We start from the raw sequence: 18,141 nt of genomic DNA, 5'->3' as shown, positions 1-18,141 counted from the left end.
ATGCTGTTAACCCCCACAGCACCAGAGGTTCAGCAGCAGGAAGAGGACAGGGCTGCCCAGCAGTGAAGATTTCTACAGATTCTAGCAGCCTGCACATTGTGGGATATACAGTACTTCATTACAGGTAAGTATTGTAACTAGACCTGTGGAGGAAAAAAAAATTACCTAAACTATAGCTTTAAAAGAGAAGTGCAGGTTTTCAAATATGAAGGATTGAAAAGAGTAAAAACTCTCTCAAAAAATTGTGAACTTTGTGGGCATAACATGATGCAGTAAATTATAAAAAATGGATATCTTTCTTACAATAATTTAAAAGCACATACAATACCAAACAAACAACACCCTTTACTTGACAAGGTCAACAGATACTCAATAGCGCAAAAACGTGGATGCATGGATCCTTGCAAAGTTATAGTAGATCCGTAATTCACATGGAATTGATGTGTACATATTAACAAATTGGGTCCATGATCTCCTCCATGCTAGCTTGTCAACGTGTTTCGCAACATAAATTACTTCCTCAGGACATCCTGGGTAGGTGCTGATATAGTTAAAATATACAAAAAGAAAAAAATGTATAAATAAGTATTAACACTATGTATGCACATAATATATTTTAATAATTACGTATTAAATTGTACATCGGCTGAAATCGGGTCAAAAGAGTACAGAACTAACTGCACTCCTGTGACCCAGAGGAGAAGTATACCCAAAATAGCTTTGGCCATACCTATCCCTTAGGCTGGGTTCACACTATGTGCGGCCACGGGGGCACAGCAGGGGGTCCGGTGGGTCCCTGTTCACCGTTTCAGGTCCGAATTAGGTCTGAATTTTTGCCTGAATTCAGACCTTAAACAGATCCAAAGATGCACAGGACCCTTCTGCTGTGCGTTCTGCGGCCGCCCTGGAGATGTCAGAACCAGGTCCATTGAGAGCCGGTCACACTCCCCTGTCATGCAAATTGGATGCAAAAGTGTGAACCTAGCCTTATACAAATGTTGCTGTTTATGCTTTTTCAGATGTATTTGTCAGAAACGACATACATATAAACAGAGAATACCGCAATTCCAACATTATTTTTTTTTTTTTACCGCATTTTAACCATTTGTGTATTAGCCTGCATATACCCCTTCATTGCCAGGTGATTTGTCAGTGCTGGAATAGTTTGACCTTCAATTACGTTGCCATGCAACACTGTACTTAAATGATTTTTTTACATTTTTGTGAGACTGGCAGAGCTTTCTTTTGGTGGTATTTAAAAGCCACAGTTTTTTTAATGTTTTACTATATGAAAAAAAGACCAAAATGTAAAAAACAAAACAAAAACACTTTCCTATTCTGTTATAAAACACATCAAATAAAAATGCCAGGAGAGTACTATACCCCCCCCCCCCCCCCCCAATGATCCCTTTTTGTAAAGTAGACACCCCAAGGTGATCTAATTTTTGCCACAATTTTTTGGAAAGGAAAAAAACATGCCGATATTAAGGTTGCAACATATGAAGCTCCACTTAAATATTAACAACAGTGTCAGCATTGCAATACTTGTTTACTAAACATAGCCTCTTTTATTACTTAAAATATTTAGCCCTTCTGGGATTGCAGAAATAGAAATGTCTACATTCAAGAAACTTTTGTCATAATGTTTTTTTTCCCTTGAAGTGAAAGTATTTCAGACTAGCAGAGAAAAAAAAATCTCTTGCAATTCCCATTCAGCTGTCTATACAGCTGTGAGTGGGTGAATCTTAAAGTCAATACTGCAAAGATAGAAAGTCTTAATTTACACAGAAACTGAAAAAAGAAAAAAAAAAAAAAAAAAAAAGGCAATTTCTTATTATTATTTCAGGGAGGCTATTGATAAAAAGCTCAAAGGCTGCTTGTCAGGGACCTCAGTCCTTTTTAAAGACCAGAAGGATGCAGATGGAGAGAAGCTAAGGTTTGCCTTGAGTTAGTGATCTGCCGGTTGCCCTAAGTCCCTCAATGACGTTAGCTGAGCCCCCAAGGGGAGCTGGTGAGTCAGAGAAAAGGAGGCATTGAGATTGCTTGAACAGCCATTAGCACGTCATTGGTAATCCCAGCGACACCTTTTGCAGCGTGGCATTTGTCTCAATGTACTCGACTGGAGTCTGATAGTATGTATTATTTAAAGGTTTTTCACTGCTTTTCTTTAGATGGGTGTTGTAGAAGTCTGACTGATTGCTTCCTTGTAATGCTTACTAACACTTCATAAACTTGCCAGTAGAACGCATATGGAGCTGTTGAAAGAGACAGATTTAGCAGCAGGAAAAAGGGGAGGAAATTTAACTGTTGCATTTAACTGTTTCTTGCAGGATCGCTGTTTATAAACAGGTTTTATCAAAGCACAAACTCATACTTAGACATTATATATATATATATATATATATATATATATATATATATATATATATATATATATTCCCCTTTTCTTTAGAGTATGAAATGTCTTTTCTAATTATGCATCCTACATACTATGAATTACTGGAAATATTTATAGCAATGATGCATTCTTGCTACAGTCTGCTGGGTTTAGTCAAAGCAGAAGCTTATGCTTAGGCATTATATACAGGATATATATATATATATATATATATATATATATATATATATATATATATATATATATATTTTTTTTTACAGTATGGTAGGTCTTTTCTAACTATGCATCCCACATATTATCAAATATTCGCAATATTTATCCCCATGATGCATTCTTGCTGCAGCCTGCTGGAACCATTGTTGTCAGAGAGGGAAAAGTTTGCCAGTGACCTGCAGGCAGTTTTGCCAGAGGCAGTTTAGTTCTGTTAAACCTGAAAAGGACTCAAATAAAGCTTAAACTTCAGGCAAACAGCTAATATACACAGTTTAAATATATTTATAGGAAACCTGTAAAAAGTTTGTAACTCTTCTAATCTAAATTTGTTACTCAAGCACTCCTACTCGGCAGCATAGTGAGGTCCTACAGTGCATTTAAAGTGATATTGAATTTAATGTGGTTCTTAAGTTAAAGTGTTACTAAACCCAGTAATGTGAATTTTTTTCATCTGCCCCCCACGGTGCCCACAGCTTATAAATCTTCTTTTTACATAAAAATATTGCCATTATATACCTTTTTGGCTGATCTATATACCACGGTCAGTGATAAACTGCACCGTTTCTCCAGTGCTGAGAGTTCAGGAAGGAGGAGATTTCCACTGCAGCCTGTATACACGCCCACAGATTTCCACTGCAGCCTGTATACACGCCCAGGATTCAATCACTAACTTTACAGACATATGTAACAGCAGCCAGAGGGGAGGGGAGGGGTGGGGAGGAGAGGAGATTGCTTACATACTAGGAACTGGCAGGCGGGGGGGGGGGCGGGAGAGGCTCTGAACACATGGATGGAGTCATGACTGATGGAGACATGTAAACTGACCACGGTATCATGGATCAGCAGCCATGATAATCATGGTCAGCACACAGGGGGACATAGGAGCAGTCAGGATCAACCAGGTATTTTACAGCATAGAAAGGGGCAAATAACACTGCACATGCAGTATGCTGTTTACCATGCTTCAAAAATCTATTTTTTTTTAGGGTTACAACCGCTTTAATTTATTCTGAGTTTGCAGCTTCTTTTTTTTTTTTTAACCAATAGTTTTTTTTTTATTTTTTTAAATGTGTTACAAGAATAAAATAGAGGTTACATTCCAATTTTCATAGTTTCAAAACATGTAGTTCAGCTTAGTAATACAGGTAGAATACTTAATGTTTAAGTGGGTTACGATTTGTATAACATCAAAACATTTAGTTCAGCTCAATAAACATGTCTAATCTCAAGAGTATAGTACAGGGTTTACCATCAGAGATACAGGAATTATATGAATACTGCTGCTCTAGACCACTGTGACCAGGGGGGACATTCTGATTGTGCATTAGTAATCAGGCCTTTGCTAGAGGCTAACATTAGTTCGTAGTTGTAGTGCAGGTTAACTAGGCCAAGAGTGTTTTCTATGGTTAGGTGTCTGGCTAGTTTTCCAGAGTCTGGTTAAGCTCAGTCTGGCTACTAGGAGAATATGAGTTACCACCTTCCTGAGGGGGGTGGGGATCGATTCTATTGACAGATTTAGTAGTGCTAATACCGGTGAAGGAAGTACCTGGCTTTGTGTAATATCCGACAAGATGCGAAAGATAGATTCCCAATAGCTTTGTAGGGATGTGCACGACCACAGGATGTGTACAGATGTCTGAAGTAGTGTTACTAAATGATGCTAATTTTGTGGGTGTTAGGTACCAACGTAGGGATATTTTTTGTGTGAGTTTCCAAAGCGCAGAGCTTTGAGTGGATTTGTTGATAGAACGCAATGCTATCTGCCATTGTGTTTCAGTGAAGTTATGGCCCAAGTCTGTTTCCCAGTGGAGGTGTGATTTAGATTTATTGAATACACGTTTTTGGTGAAAGGAGTTATAAAAAAGAGAAATGCCTTTCATTTTTGAATTGGAGTTGGTCAGATATGTCCATACACTAGGAGGTAATATGTATAGTGGGGTTGTTATGTGGGAAATGCAGTGTTTTCGAAAGTAGGTGAAGAATTCTGAAAAAAAGTAATTTAAAAGTAATAGCGGCTACAGTGAATTGTCGGGTCTCGGCAATACAGATAAAAGTCATTGAAAAAAACGGCATGGGATCCCCCCAGTCCATTACCAGGCCCTTTAGGTCTGGTATGAATATTAAGAATCCCCATCCAAAATTAAAAAAAAAAATTGCTTGGGGGTCCCCCCAAATTCCATACCAGGCCCTTCAGGTCTGGTATGGATTTTAAGGGGAACCCCGCGCCAAAATTTAAAAAAATGGCATGGGGTCCCTCCAAAAATCTATATCAGACCCTTATCCGAGCACGCAACCTGGCAGGCCGCAGGAAACGAGGGGTGGATGAGACAAGTGCCCCCCTCCTGAACCGTACCAAGTCACATGCCCTCAACATGGGGAGGGTGCTTTGGGGTAGCCCCCCAAAGCACCTTGTCCCCATGTTGATGGGGACAAGGGCCTCATCCCCACAACCCTTGCCCGGTGGTTGTGGGGGTCTGTGGGTGGGGGGCTTATCAGAATCTGGAAGCCCCCTTTAACAAGGGGACCCCCAGATCCTGGCCTCCCCTCTTGTGTGAAATGGTAACGGGGTACCCCTGCCATTTCACAAAAAAAGTTTCAAATTGTAAAAAAGACAAGACACAGCTTGGGGACAAGTCCTTTATTAAAAAAAATAAAAATGTCCCACGAAGTCCATTCATCTTCTTCTCTTGCTCCACTGATGGACCGATAAATAAAAAATAAAACAAAGCCGCGACCGACCCGCCTCCATGGGAGGCACCCGCCGTATGACGCGTCTTCGCTTTGACAGTTCTTATATAACTGAGGGCGGGGCCACATGGTGACGTTCCTGGGTGACCCCGCCCCCTTAGATGCACGGGGACTTCCCCATGGATTTCCCGGGGCATCAGAGGGGGGCGGGGCCACCCTGGTACGTAAATGGGTGGCCCCGCCCCCCTCTGACCCCCCCCGAGAAAGCAATGGGGAAATCCCCATGCGTCAGAGGGGGCGGAGTCACCCGGGAACGTCACTGTGTGGCCCGCCCTCAGTTATATAAGAAACAAACAACAAAAAAACAACCAACATTCTATTACTAGGGTAGGACCCACTAATTCAGGGTACTTTGTCACAGTAAGTGGGCTTAGCACTATATGACCATATAGTGTGAACAAACCCCTGTATTTTTGAATATGTTCAGGTGTTTTTAACTAGCCTTGCAGAATAAATGTCATTTTTTTATGTGTGCGCTGTAATCTGTTTTGTACTGTTTTTGGTCTTATAGCAGCACCATCTTGAATGTAAAGCATTTTAGGGTGTGCCCCCCAAGTATGTTTTTGTATATTGTATGGACCCTGACCAGGTCTCTTGGGCTGGAGCACACCTTCCCCTCTTCATTATCTCTTATTAGTGGCCACCATTGCATAGGAGGAATCCCTTCAGTTCTCCCACATAGAGGAGTTTATCTCACATGGTTGAGACACAGGTACTTTCATTCTATTACTAGGGTAGGACCCACTAATTCGGGGTACTTTGTCGCAGTAAGTGGGCTTAGCACTATATGACCATATAGTGTGACCAAAACACCATATTTTTGAATATGTTCAGGTGTTTTTAACTAGCCTTGCAGGATAAATGTCATTTTTGTATGTGTGCGCTGTAATATGTTTTGCTCAGTTATATAAGAACTGTCAAAGCAAAGACGCGTCATACGGCGGGTGCCTCCCATGGAGGCAGGTCGGTCGTGGCTTTTGTATTTTTTTTCTTTTTCGGTCCTTCAGCGGAGCGAGAGAAGAAGATGAATGGACTTCATGGGACATTTTAATTTTTTTATTTTTTAATAAAGGACTTGTCTCAAGCTGTGTCTTGTCTTTTGTACCATTTTGACACTTTTTTTGTGAAATGGTAGGGGTACATCTGTACCCCATTACCATTTCACACAGGGGGGAGGCCAGGATCTGGGGGTCCCCTTGTTAAAGGAGGTTTCCTGATTCTGATAAGCCCCCCGCCCGCAGACCCCCACAACCACCGGGAAGGGTTGTGGGGATAAGGCCCTTGTCCCCATCAACATGGGGACAAGGTGCTTTGGGGGACTACCCCAAAGCACCCTCCCCACGTTGAGGGCTTGTGGCCTGGTACGGTTCAGGAGGGGGGGTGCTCTCTCGTCCCCCTCTTTTCCTGCGGCCTGCCAGGTTGCGTGCTCGGATAAGGGTCTGGTATGGATTTTTGAGGGGACCCCCACGCCATTTTTAAAAAAATTTGGCTTGGGGTTCCCTTTAAAATCCATACCAGACCTGGAGGGTCTGGTATGGATTTTGAGGGGGACCCCTACGCCATTTAAAAAAAAAAATTGGCACAGGGTTCCCCTAATATCCATACCAGACCTGAAGGGCCTGGTATGGAATTTGGGGGGACCCCCACGCATTTTTTTTTAAAAATTTTGGTTCAGGGTTCCCCTTAATATTCATACCAGACCCAAAGTGACTGGTAATGGACTGGGGGGATCCTATGCCATTTTTTTCATAACTTTTTTCTGTATTGCTGAGACCTGACATTTCACTATAGCCGCTATTACTTTTAAATTACTTTTTTTCCTTTAGAAATGTCATTTTCTGCAGGGACTATTCTAAACACGGGAAAAATGCACCATTTTATAGGCATACTATAGACACCCCCCAGGTATGAAATTTAAAGGAATATTTCACTTTTATTGTTTCACTTTAAGCATTATTAAAATCACTGCTCCCAAAAAAACAGCCGTTTTAAAAATTTTTTTTTTTTGCATTGATACATGTCCCCTGGGGCAGGACCCGGGTCCCCAAACACTTCTTATGACAATAACTTGCATATTAACCCTTAAAATTAGCACTTTTGATTTCTCCCATAGACAATTCATTATAGCCACGAGTAGTTTTAAATGACTTTTTTTCCTTTAGAAATGTCATTTTGTGCAGGGACTGTTCTAAACACGGGAAAAATGAGCCACTTTACAGGCATACTATAGACACCCCCCAGGCACAATATTTAAAGGAATATTTCATTTTTATTGTTTCATTTTAAGCATTAAAAAAAATCACTGCTCCCAAAAAAAGTCCATTTTTAAAAATTTTCTTTGCATTGATACATGTCCCCTGGGGCAGGACCCAGGTCCCCAAACACCTTTTTTATGACAATAACTTGCATATTAACCTTTAAAATTAGCACTTTTGATTTCTCCTATAGACTTTTAAAGGGTGTTCCGCGGTTCTCGAATTTGCCGCAAACACCCCAAATTGTTCGCTATTTGGCGAACAGGCGAACACCCGATGTTCAAGTTTACATCGGGCTCATCCCTACTGCCTGACCAAGACTTGTGTTTTGTAAGCTGTTGGATATCTTTCTGGAGTTTGGTAAGAAATGGTTTAAAGTTATTTGTAAAAAGGTTTTTTGTTGATTTTGTTAATTTTACTTCTAGATAGGTTATGTTGATTTCTTCCCAAGTGTAATGCCCTGTACACACGGTCAGATTTTGCAATGGAAAATGTGCAATCGGAGCTTGTTGTCGGAAATTCCAACCGTGTGTGGGCTCCATCTGATTTTTCCATCGGAATTTCCGACACAACAAAATCCGATCGCGTTAATTCCGACCGTGAGTGGACAATTCCGATGCACAAAGTGCCACACATGCTCAGAATAAATTCCGAGACGGAACTGCTCGGTCTGGTAAAATTAGCGTTCGGAATGGATATAGCACTTTCGTCATGCTGCAATGTTTTAAATAGTTTAATGCAGCGCACTCTCTTCTTCTTTATAATGCTAGAAGAATGAAGTAGTTTTGCTGCTCATATTCACACAGAGTTCTCCCAGACTTCTTTCTTTATTATTTATCGTGATTTCATCAATATAATATTTTTATTTGTCACATCTACCAAATTTTTTTTTTTTTTATGTTTTTAGATTACATAATTATTTGTGTTTTTTTTTTTAACGCCTGATCTTGTTTTTTTTTTAACTCCAGAATATTTTTGAGTGTGTTATGTGTGTCAAGTTACCACAACACCATTATTATCTTGTATTATTTAATCTCAAGGAGGTTGCTTGTTGTTGGTGTCCCTTGTTAATTTCACATTGTATTTTTGAAATGTACCTGCCTCCTGACAAACAAACTGTCCTTTTTGAATGAAAACACACATAGGCGAGTATAATAAAACAAACCAAAAATGTATTAAGGGCTCATAACCAAACAAAGAGGGAGGCAACGCTGGAGAAACAGCAGAAATTAGAAGCACACATCAATTATTTTCAGGCAAAATTGGTGGCCTGAGGAGTCCTTATCTAAGGGAGTTCAATCTGGTCCAGAAGTCCAAGAGAATCATGAACAGCAGCAGATGACATACATGTCCCCAGGCCGTGGTCATACAAGAGCCTGCATCTTTTGTCAGACCAGAATGAACCCAGGTCATCACTCTCTGGTCTTCCTTCCACGCTGTGTCTGTGGTGGTGGAGTTGTGGCAGGAGGAGGAGGAAGAGGAGGAGGAGGAGGAGGATGGTCCAACTCACTGATTGTGATTGTGTGATTTCGCCCCTCAACCCCTTATTTAATGTTTGATAAATGAGTTTCTCACACATGAGGCGTTGGCCCTCCGGCATGCCCTGCAGTTTAGTGGCAGCCATGCAGGCAAAGGCCTCTTCACGAGTGGGGAAGGCTCTGAGGGACGCAGAAGCCTCCTGAATCAGCCTGAGTGCTGAATCCTCCACATTACTCCCCTTCCTGGGTCTTTTGTTTGTAAGGCGGAGGGGAGGGACCTGCAATTCTGTCAGGCTCCTACTGGGCCCGGCCTTCTCCTGGCTGCAACTTAGCCCCGCCTCCTGCTGGCTGCCACTAACCCCCGCCTCCTCCTGTGTGCCACATTCCACAGCCTCCTCCTGTTTGCCACATTCCACAGCCTCCTCCTGGCTGAGGTCTTCCTGTGTATGGAAAAGGGACATAGTTTTAGTTTTTTCTTCATCAATCACACACAATTTTCACCTCATGACTGTTGCAAATTGAATGTTAACAAATATAACAGACTATCTATCATTCTGAGCCCAGCATTTTTCATTCTTGTCCCAATTATTTTTGCCCACTACTGTCTATTGATATGTAAAACACTTTATTAAATCAGCAATTAGTGATCAATAATAACATCTAGTAAACATAATTTATTTATTGACCAGAAATCTGTAGAACAATGCTATACCTGACTCCAGCTGGGCTCCTCCACTTCTTCCTGGCTGGAAGTCCAAGGTTGGACATCAGAAGCCTCAGCTGGGGTGGAAGATAGGGTGGAAGGAAGAGTGGAAGGAAGGGTTGAGAGTGATTCCCTTACTTCAGTCTGGTTTGACAGAAAACGAAGTCTCTCATAGTACCACAGCCTGGGGACATAAACGTCATCTGCTGCAGCTCCGGATCTCTGGGAATCCTGGACCTTCTTGCGCTCCCTAACGTAAGTAGTTGTCCTGTGTTCCTAATCGTTATTTTTATAACGTTCGTGCTGCTCAATGTGCTCTCTTTATTGTTGTACAGTTTAAAATGGCAACTTTCATGTTCATGGGCACATTATTTGTTCAAAGGAAACATTGTTCGTTCGGCCAATCAAACACCATGTTTTGGCCAGATGCATTTCAATACATTTTTTCTGGCCTACTTCTCTTCAAATAATTTTGTTGTCTAGATGGGTTTGTAACTAGAATGAAATGCAAACTAGATTCTGTGTAAGGAGAGGACACTCAGCAGCTGTTTACACATCTGGACACTGGAGCACTAGTGTGGGACACAAGAACACCCTTTTTATTAGGGGGCACACACAGGTGCTCCAGTGTATGCTATAGGGGTGACTCAATCTGTGAAGCTTGTACAAAACAGGTAAGTTTTCAAGCTTGCCAAAGTTACAAAATATTTCTTCATCTTGCAACTCTGCCAAAACAGACAATTGTACCCCACTTCCAAGGAAAGTTTCATATTCCTATTCCTGCCATCAGATATCTGTGTGCTAAGTATACCTATTTTTTTTACATAGGGGAGAAAAGACTCGGAGGACACCACTCAACAGAGGAGACAACAGACCCCCCACCTCAGGAAGAAATGGAAATGCCACAAAGCCAACAGGAGGAGGAGGAGGGAGACGTGGTGGAAATTGTCACCACAACAGGTGAGTGTTTGCGACCACAGGCTCAGGTAAGAGATGGATGCCTGCATATTTATAATACACAGTGTATTTTTTTTCTATATTTTTAGGTGATGGTGATGTTGTGGATGAAGGTCATTTCAGCAGTGAAAGTGCCCAGATCCTGATCGGGAAGATCATGGGGTGTAATAGGGACTTGGAAAATATCAAGCAAAACATCAATGATGTTCAAAACAAAATGAAGAACATCATTGATGTTTTAGGGAGAGTTTAAAACCCCTCGAAATTCCTAATTTTGTTGGCTTTTTTTCCTGGAAATTTTTTTCACATTTTGTAATACATTCTCGAAAAGCCAAATTTTGAAGATGCACACATGTGCTATCTGCCATCAGAGGAGATCAATGTATGCGTTTTGTGGGTGCAACTCCTTCCTCAATAATAAAGTAGCTGAGAGGAAGGGGTTACACCCACAAAACACATCCATTGATCCCCCATGATGGCAGCTAGCACATGTTGACATTCGGCAATTTGTGTGCATCTTCAAATTTTGACTTCACCCCATCTGCTGAACGCAGTATCAAACACAGTTTATAAATACTCATTTCTGATATTGCCTTCAATTTCTACAAAAGTTGAACTTTGTAAGTTCCAGATTTGTGTATTTCTTGTTGGTTTTAAACATGCCTGTTTTACCTTAAAAGGACATTTCTATTTGTATTATTAACATCACCTACAAATATTTTAAACAACAAACATGTTGGTTTGTTTTAAAAACCTTTTATAAATGCACATGTGATTGTGCTTGTATAAAAAATCTTGATAATCAACAATCTGTGGCTTCTTCCTTCAATGCTCCTAAACTTTTTTTGTGTGAAAATTTGTGTTTTCAGTGACAATAGGTGTTATTTCCTAAGGGCAAATCCACTTTGCACTACAAGTGCAGTTTCAGTGCAGTCTCAAGTGCACTTGGAGTGCAAAGTGTGTTTGCCTTTTGTAAATAACACACAACAGTGCTTTTGCATTTTACTGAATCACGCCATTTTCAGGACTGCCCAAATTTTAATAATGGTCAGCTAAAAGAAACACAAGCAGTAAATGTAAGCAAATAATTTTTATGTTAACATTTTTTTTTTTATTTCAAAAATGTCTCAGTGTAAGAAATAGGCGGAACCGGCTGACCATTATTCCAAACGTGTTCTCCACCACTCTTCTGGCTCTGGCCAGCCGGTAATTAAAAACCCTCTGGTCCAGGGTGAGGGTCCTCATAGGGAATGGCCGCATAAGATGGTCCCCCAGCGCAAACGCTTCATCCGCAATGAAGACGAATTGGGAGTCCTTCCGCATTGTCTTCTGGAGGTGGCAAGTCCAAGCTGCCCCACTGCAGTTAGGAAAGTCCCACCACTGGGCAAAGTGGGAGGCCACAGTCTGCCATTCCTGTGGGTTGGAAGGAAACTGTGGAGTCAATCAAGAAAAAAATATTAATCATTTTGCACATGGAAAGCAGATTAGACACAAACATTCTTGGCCAACATCAGTATTACATTTATTTTAGAGAGTATTTAAAGACAAAGGTCTAAGGTCCACCTATCAGATTCCCTCCCCCTCTCTGGGGACATTTGATAAATTTTATGGGGGGGGGATGTTTGGGACAGGTAACCCGCTCCACTTTATTGAGAGATGAATGCCTAAAAAAATTATTACTTTGGCCAGCCCCTCCTCACTTACACTATTGGCAGCCCACTGGACAGGTAAGAAGTGTCATAATACAAAGAGATAAATACACACTGTACACATTTTAGCACATTTTTAGATTCTGCAATTACCTATCAAGATAATAATAGGATACAAAAACTTTAAACAGTACCATTTGAAAGTATTCAGGCAGGCCCTTGCACTACATGCTTTGGGGAATACATCCATAAATCTGACCACAAAAGAGGTGGGTATAGTATGTATGGGTTTGGCAAAGTCAGCAGATAGAGGATTGGTATCAGCTGAGTTAGCAGTTGGGGGGAGGGAGGATTCCAAATGTTTTTGGGACCCCCCCAAAAAAACCTCTGGCACTCTGCCTGAATTTCAAACACACATCACAATTTTCAACATTTTATGGGGTATTTAGGGTAAAGCACTACTATGGAGCTGACAAAAGACATAGTTAATTGAGTAGATGAGGTGGATATAGGGCCAGGAGAGCATGCTGGGGAGGTAAGTGAAGGCAAATATGTATGAAGGATAAAAAAATACCTAAAATTCCAGCATGTATGAGGACAAAGGGGACATTCACAGCATATTACAATCATGGTAATTAGGGAACGAGGAAAGAAAAACAATATGTTAACAAACATTAAATACAATAAAATGTGATGTTAAAGGATAAAAATCTTATCTTAATATACTCCTTCTGCAGGACCTGGATGATGGCAGAACAGGTCTCTGGGATAATTATCCCCAGAGCCTGGGGGGGAGATGCCTGTCGAGAACTTAAGGTCCTGCAGGCTTCTCCCCGTCTCCAAGTACCGCAGGGTGGCGACTAGCCTCTGCTCCGGAGTGATGGCTTGCCTCATGCAGGTCTCCTGCCTGTTGAAATAGGGGGTCAGCAAAGCCAACAAATGGTGAAATACGGGGTCCGTCATCCTGAGAAAGTTCCTGAAATCGTAAGGATTATTCTCACGGATCTCACAGAGCAAAGGCATGTGACAGAACTGGTCACGCTGGAGAAACCAATTCTTGGTCCATGAACTCCTCCTCGCCCTGTTCATGGACTGGGCTTGTGTCTAAGTAAGGACCCCAACACCAAGCCCCCGCACAGCACGAACTCTACGATGAGTACGTATACGCAACATGGCTAGAAAACGGTCGGCTGCTCAGAATGAAGTAACAGAACGCACTGAAGAACAGCAAGGCCTGTGAAGAGCGACCTGAAAATCAGTAACGAACGAACAAGAACACAATGACAAGTCAATGGGAATTCACTGCACGCACTGAAGAACAGATACAAACCCACAAGCACAAACTGAACAGCAGAAATACGATCTGAAAACCACGAGTCTGAAAAAGCGCAAATCGTCTCTCACCAAACTTTTACTAACACGAGATTAGCAAAAGGAGCCCAAAGGGTGCCGCGCTTAGTACTGAACTGCCCTTTTATAGTCTCGTTGTACGTGGTGTACATGACCGCGTTCTTGGCGACGGAAATTCCGACAATATATGATACAGATATACAATTTTGTTGCATTCACCTTATAGTAGGATACTTTACTAAACCAATGAAGGATTCTTTGTACCTCTGCCAGGGAAGAAGTTGGGTAAGTGAGCATGAGAATAACATCGTCCGCAAACAGACTAATTTTGTGAGATGTTTGGCCTATCTCAAATCTTGATATCTTGGGGTTTTGTCTGATATGTTCCGCTAGGGGTTCCATAAGCAAATTAAAAATTAGAGGGGATAATGGGCAGCCTTTCCTAGTGCCGTTGGTTGTATGAAATGTTTGGTATAACATGTCAGCTGAGGGAGTGGAGTATAGTGCTAGTAAGGCTTTTAAGATTTGTCCCCTGAATCCATATTTTTGGAGGACCTTCTGAAGGTATGACCAGTGTATCCTGTCGAACGCCTTCTGTGCGTCCAATGAAAGAAGCAAAGAAGGCGTTCCACTGGACTCAGCATAGTGTATGACGTCTATCAGTCTCCTGGTGGCATTTGACGCTTGTCGTCCAATGATGAAGCCAGACTAATCTCTATGGATTAGTGTGGGCATAATGTTGAGTAGTCGGGTGGCGATTGTTTTTGCGTAAATTTTCAGGTTTAAGTTTAGGAGAGAGATTGGTCGAACGTTTTGGGGGGCTTCTGGCTCCTTCCCTGGTTTTGGTAGAGTTACAATCAATGCTTGCAGGGATTCACGAGGGAACAATGAAGAGGAGGCAGCGTCGTTCAAAAGAGCAGTTAGGTGTGGCGCTAGTTGGTGGGAAAATTGTTTAAAATACTCTCTTGTGAGTCCATCAGGACCCGGTGCTTTACCTGGAAGGAGGGTTTTGATGGTTGCTATGATTTCTTGTTCTGTGAAAGGGTTATTTAGATGAGTCAGTTGTTCTGCTATCAGTGTTGGGAGTTTCATTTGGTTTAGGAACTCATTATTATACTCAGATGTGGGTTGGAATGTGTCAGGATCTTGTTTTAGATTGTACAAATCACTGTAGTAAGCGCTGAAAGCATCAGCTATTGCTTGGGGGTTTCTTAGTTTTTCCTTCGTGTGGGGATGGTGTATATATTCTATTTTGTTTTTAGTTCTCCTACCTTTGATGTGCCGAGCTAGGGCTTTGCCTGTTTTATTGGAGGTGGAGTATGACGTAGCTTTTAGTTTTCTCTGTGTATTTTCAAAGGATTGGAGAAGGTGTAGCCTGAGTTTTTGTCTGAGGGATAATAATTGTGCTGAGTTTGACGTTTGGGGATTAGATTTGTTTTGCCTTTCTAGGTTAGCTATTTGGGACGTAAGGGTGTCTATACAACGCCAGATATCGAATAAATCTGGTGTGCAGAGGAAATTTTTCAGGGGGGATTCCCTACGCTTTGCTGCAGAGGTGGAGTCTAGTTGAACTTCTGGAACTAGGTTAAAGTCTCCACATAGGATTAAGTGTCCTTGTTGCATAGGTTTGACAATTCTAATAAGCTTGCAGAGAAACTGCATTTCGTGGACGTTTGGGGCGCAGATATTTGTGAGTGTGTAATCAATTTTGTTGATGGTACAGACAAGGATAATGTATCGTCCATTTGGGTCAAAAGCGAGTTGTTTAAATTGGAAAGTGACTGTATTTTTCACAGCTATTAGTACTCCTCTTTTTTTGGATGTGAAAGAGGCTGTGTAACTTTGAGGGAAGTGTTTGTTCATACATGCAGGGGCAACTGAAGATGTAAAATGCATCTCTTGCACACAAAAGGATGTCGCAGTTAAGGTCTTGGGCTGTTTTCCAAAGTGAGTGTCTTTTTGCCGGGTGGTTAAGCCCATTTCCATTATGTACTGTAAGTGGTGTAGGGATGACCCTTAAAGTCACAAACACTTAGAGTTAGTTGTAAGAGGATGAGGTCCGTGGTCTAGAAGACAGGTGTTGTTGTTAGTTGCAGTCTCTGACGTTCCTGGTTGAAACATGAGGAGCCACGAGGTGTTTAGAGCGAGAGCTGTAAAATGACATGGTTAATAACAGAAAGAGATCTGAACAAGAAAAAATTGGAACTTGTAGAACACTAGATTTGGGTGGGTTTACCACCGTTTAGAACGATAGATGGAGTAGAGAAACGTGGATTTCAACTAAACTACTACGGGGGAGGAAACAATATTCAAGTGTTGACTGGATTAATGAATCTGAAAGCCGATAGCTTGGGAGAGGTTTGTCTGTGTAGAGATATAGGCCAATTAGAACTCAGAACTTCAATTCTGGTTGGGTGCAATATTTCCCTTGGGTGCGGTGTGATGGATGAGGTCCAAGTTGTTCCAGCAGTGGATTGGATTCCTGAGGTGGCTCAGGAATAATTCCCCAAGTATGAAGTAGTTGCATGCTGCTTTTGAGGGTAATGATCACATGTGAGGTACCATTTCTTGTTACGAGCAGTGTTGCTGGGAAGCGCCATTTGAATTGAATTTTGTGGTTGTGGAGGCCTTTAGTGACAGGGTTGAGTTGTCTCCTCAATTGCAGGGTATATTTCGAAAGATTGGGGAAAAGTAGAATTCCATCATATGGTATAGGGAGCTGTGAGCTGGTTCTGGCTGTCGTGAGGAGTTTTTCTTTTATGTGGAAGAAGTGCACTTTCATTAACACATCTCTAGGGATGGAGGCTGCTAGGTGAGATGGTTCAGCAATCCTGTGCATTCAATCGATGATCAGATCTCTAGTGAGGCATCAGGAACAATCATATGCATGAGCTCTTTGGCATATTTAGGAAGGTCCGGTGGTAAGATAGATTCATGACCCCTCTCAGTTTTATATTGTTCCTTCTGGAACAATCTTCTAAATCAGCCAATTTGGCCCTTACCCAGGATTGTTCATCTCTCACTTCATCATATGTTTCGATTAGATCATTGACAGTTGTGGTACATTCGTCCATGCTGTTTTCTATGTGTGACACTCTTTCATCCAAGACATGCATGACGGTGGATATCTTGGTGAATAAAGATGATAGATCAGCCATTAATGAGGACTGGAGTGACAACAGCATGTCTTTTAGGGTAGTATCAATCACCAGTTGCCCTGTAGTGGGGAATGAGGCCATGGATGTGTGTAAGGCCTAGTTAGATTGGAAGGGATTGATAGCCTGGGCCTCAATTTGTGCAGGCAGCGGCGGCTGATCCATTCCCATGCGGGCTTTCGCTGGGCTGCCTGTGTGGGGGTTTCCCTTCGATCTGTGTGTTGGGTATTAGGGTAGATTTTGGGGGTCTTGGTCCTCCAGGATCTCATCAGGGAGATCCGCGTAGACCTCCTGTGGTGCGGCCGTGCTGTCGCCATTTTGTCTGTGACTGACCTTAGGTGCAGGCTTGAGGAAGAAGGCCGTCAATTTTTTCGGGCGGTAATCATTCATCCACTTGTGGGACATGGCTGGCTAGGATGTCCAGGTGATTAGGAGTCAGGAAGACCATGGATTGTCTGCAGGATTGGGCCTGTGTCGCTTCGGTTCTCTCCCCAGGCTGACGAGCTCTGTGTCTAGACGGCCATCTCCGGCGCTGGCAGACCATGCCCCCTCATTTTGCAGCTCCTTCATATTTTAATCCTTACCTACATTTCAATTTAAGCTGGTGTCATAAACGCTGCCCCAGGTTTCCTGTTTCAGGGTGGCATCTTTCTTTTGCAGGATTCTATGGAACCACCCTTGCATGCAGGGACTAGAGTTTTATCTCCATACACTGTGTGCATCAATAGAAACACTCAGACCTGTAGCCTAGGTTGGCAAGGCACTCCCCTGTTCCTCCCTACTACTTCCCCCTCCACTACTTCCCCCTCCATTTTCCAAGCTAACAGACTGACTATAGACTGTGCTGTCCACTGTTAACTCTTTCATGTGAAGACCGGAAGTTCAGGGAAGCAGCACTGAGCCATAAGCATTAAAAGTTGTAACCTGCAAGTGGTGGAGTAGGAATGTGCATGTTATTGTGCTCAAAAATGCTGATGGTTTAATACTACTCCAAGCAGTTCAGCTTAACCAAAGGACACACCTGCAGCTTACTGAATGGGCATTGAACAAGAGGCACAAAATAATTCTTATGCTCTCCCCAGTGATAAGCATGCTCACAGTGTTGGAGTGAAGGATCTACGAAGCAGTGGATCCCCCATTTGCTCAGACCCAGACTGCTGTCCTTCCCTCCCCGAATCTCTACAGATTAGACTAATTCAATTTACCAATACATCTAGGCCCCTTTCACACTTGTA

General features: G+C 42.1%; 1 long non-coding RNA gene across 1 annotated transcript; it reads left to right on the top strand.

Moving 5' to 3' along the window:
- Positions 1–1,689: 1,689 nt before the first annotated feature.
- On the top strand, positions 1,690–11,121 carry LOC141112963 (uncharacterized). The gene is made up of 3 exons (XR_012236672.1): positions 1,690–2,132; positions 10,624–10,755; positions 10,842–11,121. It is a non-coding gene; the product is annotated as an uncharacterized lncRNA (long non-coding RNA).
- Positions 11,122–18,141: the final 7,020 nt, after the last annotated feature.

This window comes from Aquarana catesbeiana, linkage group LG11 (assembly GCF_042186555.1).
Source record: "Aquarana catesbeiana isolate 2022-GZ linkage group LG11, ASM4218655v1, whole genome shotgun sequence".
NCBI lineage: Eukaryota > Metazoa > Chordata > Amphibia > Anura > Ranidae > Aquarana > Aquarana catesbeiana.
This window is presented reverse-complemented; position numbering and strand designations above follow the sequence as displayed.